We start from the raw sequence: 6,311 nt of genomic DNA, 5'->3' as shown, positions 1-6,311 counted from the left end.
ATTACTTTGGTGAACCTACTAAATTGCTAGACAATATTATGGCAAATTACTCTCAATGGCATACCAAAAGAGCTCCTACTAATAAAAAGGTCAATTCGGTAGAAGAAATAAATTCTTTGAGTGAAAAGTTGATTCTCTTATGAAGTTGGTTGCTAATAAAAGTGCTCCTATTGATTTTAATGATGTGCCTTTGTCTACTTTGATTGAGCAAAATAGTGATGCCATAGATGTTATTTTAATCCTAGGCCTTTTCTTAGTAATTCCTCTAATAATTATGGTAATTCCTATGGTAATCGTACTTATAATAATAATAGAAACACCTCTGATCTTGAGAACAATATTAAAGAATTTATCAATAGGCAAAAAGCTTTCAACACTTCGATAGAAGAAAAGTTGAATAAAGTTGATGATTTGTCTAGATGTGTTGATAGAATTTCTCATGATGTAGAAACTATCAAGATGAAATTTCTTGTTCCTAAAGTTGAAGAATCAATTAAAGCTCTTTATGTTTCTATGGATGAAAGTAAGAAAAGATCCGCTATGTTAGAGCTAAAAGAGAATTTTTATAAAGAGCGTTTTCTAGTGATTACTATCATAAAAGTGATGAAGATCTTAAAATGATTGGTGTTTCTTCTATTGATTCTTTGTTTAGTAAATTTAAGATTGATGAAAAAGGGACTGGAGAAGAGTCAACTTTAGTTAGAAGGCGTCCCTACGATTCGGAGGGTGAAAATCTTGTTGAGAAAATTTATAAAAGTGGGTTTGAAGAGGTCAAGACTTTAACTAGTGATGTGCCCACTATTTTGGATTACAAAGACTTTAATTATGATAGTTTCTCTTTGATTGGTTGTATTTCTTTGTTGCAATCCATGATAAATTCACCCCATGCTTATGAGCAAAATAAAGCCTTGACTAAACATATTGTTGATGCCATGATGAAAGCTTTTGAAGAAAAGTTGGAATTAGAAGTTTCAATTCCTAGAAAATTCTATGATGAGTGGGAACCTACTATCAAAGTCAAGATTAAAAATTATGAGTGCTTTTCTTTGTGTGACTTGGGTGCTAGTGTTTCTACAATTCCGAAATCTTTATGTGATGTGCTTGGTCTCACCAATATTGAAGAATGCTATTTAAATTTGCACTTAGCGGATTCTACTATTAAAAAGCCTATGGGAAGAATTAATGATGTTCTTATTCTTGCAAATAGGAATTATGTGTCCATAGATTTTTATTGTTCTTGACATTGATTGCAATCCGTCTTGTCCAATTATTCTTGGTAGACCATTTTTGCGTACTATTGGTGACGTGATTGATATGATAGAAGGCAATATTAAATTTAAATTTCCACTAAGGAAGGGAATGGAACACTTCACTAGAACAAGAATTATGCCACCATATGAATCAATCATGAGGGCATCTTATGGATCTAGAACCAAAGATGACAATACTTAGATCCTACGCCTTATGCCTAGCTAGGGGCGTGAAATGATAGCGCTTGTGGGGAGGCAACCCAATGAATAAAATTTATTTTTGCTTTTTTCTTTCTGTTATTGTGTGTTAGCAAAATTATTCTATTGTTATGATTGTGTCCTTTGTGTTTTAGTTAGTGTTCGTACCAAGCAAGGCCTTTGGAAAGACTTGGGTGAAAGTTTATTTGATCTTGCTGAAAAACAGAAACTTTTGCGCTCACGAGATTATTTGCCATTTTTAACAGAAGAGTGATTTTGAGTTGATTATTTTCGCAGAAGATTAATAGACAAATTCCCCACGTCCACCAATTTATTTCAGAATTTTTGTAGTCACATAAGTATTCGAAATATTCAGATTGCTATAGACTGTTCTGTTTTTGACAGATTCTATTTTCTTTGCGTTGTGTGCTTGTTTTGATGATTCTATGGTTTTCTTTGATGAGTTTTTGCCATAGAAAAGTTGGAATACAGTAGATATAATGCAAAACCAAAATAAGAATAGATTTTCTACAGTAATTATAGTAGTGGTTTGGTTTCTTATACTAACGGATCTCACGAAGGTTTTGTTTGAGTTTTGTGTGATTGAAGTTTTCAAGTTTTGGGTGATCTTACGATGGATGAAGGAATAAGGATTAAAAAAAGGCTAAGCTTGGGATGACCGAGGGACCCCCAAGATAATATTCAAAGAAGTAGCAAGCAACTAAGCTTGGGGATGCCCCCGAGTGGCATCCCCGTTTTCTTCTAACAACCATCACTATTTCAAAGCTATATTTTTATTCGTCACATAATATGAGTTTTGCTTGGAGCGTCTTGTATGATATGAGTCTTTGCTTGTTTTTCTTTGTGTTTTAAGTGTTTAATCCTTGCTGGACACACCCTTTTGAGAGAGCCAAAAATTATGCTATGCTTGCTCCTATCCTTCACTTAAATTTTTAGAGCCATGGATTTCCTCTGGTGCTTCACTTATATTTTTTTAAGCATGGTGTGCTTTGTTATTTTTGAAGAAATGCTCTCATGCTTCACTTAGATTTATTTGTGATTTAGTAAACAAATTAATAAATTCTCTCTTGCTTCACTTAGATTATTTTGAGAGAAAGAAAAAATTATGCTCATGATCTTCACTTATATTTGTTTGAGCTTAGCAAAAGCAACATATGAGAATAGTCCCAAAGTGATAGATATCCAACGAGGATATAATAAAAACTTTCATAAAGATCATTGTACAAAATAAACTTGATTCTTAGTATTCCGAGATATGATGATATGATATGTGAGTCATGTTGATGAGTAATTATGCTTTAGTAAGAATATTGATGTTAAGGTTTGTGATTCCCTATGCAAGCACAAAAGTCAATAGTTATGCAATGAAATTTATATCCTACTTGTGGTGCATTATTCAATGTTACTTATATTTAATGCTTGGGTATGAGATTTTTTGTTTTTTGGTTGGTCGCTTCTCAATCTTTTGCTAGCCTTCATTTTGCACTAAGTATGATCACTACTTGTGCATCCAAAGCCCTTTAAACCAGTTTTGCCTTATGAGTCCACTATACCTACCTATATGCGGTATTTCCATGCCGTTCTAAACAAATTTGCATGTGCCATCTTTAATTTTCAAAATAAATTTCTCTTTTGTGTTCTCTACCGCTCGTGAGGCAGTGAAGGGTGACCAATATTTTCCATGCTAGATGTGTTATTCTCACGATGAGTGTTTATTCACTTGTCATTGCACGAGAGTACGGCAAAGATATTAGGGATGCTTTATACGTCTCTAACGTATCTATAATTTTTGATTGTTCCATGCTATTATGTTACCCCTTTTGGATGTTTATGGGCTTTATTTTACACATTTATATCATTTTTGGGACCAACCTACTAACCGGAGGCCCAGCCCGTATTGCTATTTTTTTGCCTATTTCAGTATTTCGAAGAAAAGGAATATCAAACGGAGTCCAAACGGAATGAAACCTTTGAGAGCGTGATTTTTGGAACGAACGTGATCCAGGGTACTTCGAGTGCAAGCCAAGAAGCAGCCGAGGCGGCCACGAAGGTGGAGGGCGCGCCCACCCATACAGGGCGCGCCCCCTATCTCGTGGGCCCCTCGGGCGGCCACCAACCTACTTCTTCCTCCTATATGTACCCACGTACCCCGAAAACATCTAGGGAGCCAACAAAAAACAATTTCCACCGCCGTAACCTTCTGTATCCGCGAGATCCCATCTTGGAGCCTTCGCCGGCGTTCCGCCGGAGGGGGAATCGACCGCGGAGGGCTTCTACATCAACGCCATAGCCCCTCCTATGAGTTGTGAGTAGTTTACCACAGACCTTCAGGTCCATAGTTATTAGCTAGATGGCTTCTTCTCTCTTGTTGGATCTCAATACCATGTTCTCCCCCTCTCTTGTGGAGATCTATTCGATGTAACTCTTTTTGCGGTGTGTTTGTCGAGATTCGATGAATTGTGGGTTTATGATCAAGTTTATCTATGAGAAATATTTGAACCTCCTCTGAATTCTTTTATGTATGATTGAGTTATCTTTGCAAGTCTCTTTGAATTATCAGTTTGGTTTGGCCTACTAGATTGATCTTTCTTGCAATGGGAGAAGTGCTTAGCTTTGGGTTCAATCTTGCGGTGTCCTTACCCAGTGACAATAGGGGTTGCAAGGCACGTATTGTATTGTTGCCATCGAGGATAAAAAGGTGGGGTTTATATCATATTGCATGAGTTTATCCCTCTACATCATGTCATCTTTCTTAATGTGTTACTCTATTCTTATGAACTTAATACTCTAGATGCATGCTGGATAGCGGTCAATGTGTGGAGTAATAGTAGTAGATGCAGGCAGGAGTCGGTCTACTTGTCGCGAACGTGATGCCTATATACATGATCATACCTAGATAGTCTCATAATTATTCACTTTTCTATCAATTGCTTGACAGTAATTTGTTCACCCACCGTAATACTTATGCTATCTTGAGAGAAGCCACTAGTGAAACCTATGCCCCCCCGGGTCTATCTTTTATCATCTAAGCTTTCAATCTACTTTTATTTGCATCTTTGTTTTTTCAATCTATATCATAAAATACCAAAAAATATATTTATCTTATCATACTATCTCTATCAGATCTCACTTTCGCAAGTGGCCGTGAAGGGATTGACAACCCCTTTATTGCGTTGGTTGCGAGTTCTTTGTTTGTTTGTGTAGGTGCGTGAGACTTTTGAGGAGCCTCCTACTGGATTGATACCTTGGTTCTCAAAAACTGAGGGAAATACTTACGCTACTATTGCTGCATCACCCTTTCCTCTTCAAGGAAAACCAACGCAAGCTCAAGACGTAGCAAGAAGGATTTCTGGCGCCGTTGCCGGGGAGGTCTTCGCTCAAGTCAAGACATACCAAGTACCCATCACAAACTCATCTCTCTCGCATTTACATTATTTGCCATTTGCCTCTCGTTTTCCTCTCCCCCACTTCACCCTTGCCATTTTATTCGCCCTCTTTTTCCCAATCTTCTCCTCTCCCTCTCGCTTGTCTTTTTGTGTGCCTGTTTATCCTTATGGCTTTGCCTAAGAGTACCGACCTCCTTCTTAGAAGGTTGGAAGGGATTGAATCAAACATTAGAAGTTTTATGACTTTACAATTTGAGCACAATAATTTCTTCAGAAAAGAGCTTAAAGAACAAAAAGGTTATTTGGGGTTTATGAACAAGGAGCTTGATGATATGTCTAAAGAATTTTATGGTTTAAACTCTCAAATTACCCGGCTTGAAAATTCTATAGCCCAAATTTCTGATAAGCAAGCTACCTTAGTCAATAAGATGGCTGCCAAACCAGAAAAATTAGGTGAATATAATGATGAAGATCTTAAAGTTATTAATGTGTCCCCTATGAGGTCTTTGTTTTGCAATATGAATCTTAATAATAATGGGACTAGAGATGAGTCAACTTTAGTTAGAAGGCGTCCCAATAATTCGGAGTTTTTAGATCTTGATGCTAAATTTGGTAAAAGTGGGATTGGAGAGGTCATGACTTTAAATAGCATTGAACCCACTATCTCGGATTTCAAGGAATTTGATTATGATAATTGTTCTTTATAAAGATACATTTCCTTGTTGCAATCCGTTGTTAATTCTCCTCATGCTTATAGTCAAAATAAGGCTTTTACCAAACATATGGTTGATGCCTTGATGCAATCTTATGATGAAAAACTTAATTTGGAAGTTTCTATAACTAGAAAACTTAATGATGAGTGGGAACCTACTATAAAGATTAAAATTAAAGATCATGAGTGTCATGCTTTGTGTGATTTGGGTGCTAGTGTTTCCACGATTCCGAAAACCTTATGTGATATTCTAGGTTTCCATGATCTTGATGATTGCTCTTTAAATTTGCACCTTGCGGATTCCACCATTAAAAAGCCAATGGGAAGGATCAATGATGTTCTCATTGTTGCAAATAGAAATTTGGTGCCCGTAGATTTTATCGTTCTTGATATAGATTGCAATCTTTCTTGCCCTATTATTCTTGGTAGACCTTTCCTTAGAATGATAGACGCGATTATTGATATGAAGGAAGGGAATATTAGATTCCAATTTCCGTTAAGGAAAGGCATGGAGCACTTTCCAAGAAAGAAAATTAAATTACCTTATGAATCTATCATGCGAGCTACTTATGAATTGAGTGCCAAAGATGGCACTACTTAGATCTATCTTCGCTTTTATGCCTAGCTAGGGGCGTTGAACGATAGCGCTTGTTGGGAGGCAACCCAATTTTATGTGTGTTTTTTGTTTTTGTTTCTGTTTAGTAATAAATTTTGCATCCACCTTCTGTTTAGATGTGTTTTTAT

Source organism: Triticum dicoccoides, chromosome 7B, assembly GCF_002162155.2.
Source record: "Triticum dicoccoides isolate Atlit2015 ecotype Zavitan chromosome 7B, WEW_v2.0, whole genome shotgun sequence".
Taxonomy (NCBI): Eukaryota; Viridiplantae; Streptophyta; class Magnoliopsida; order Poales; family Poaceae; genus Triticum; species Triticum dicoccoides.
Note: the sequence above shows the minus strand (reverse complement) of the source record.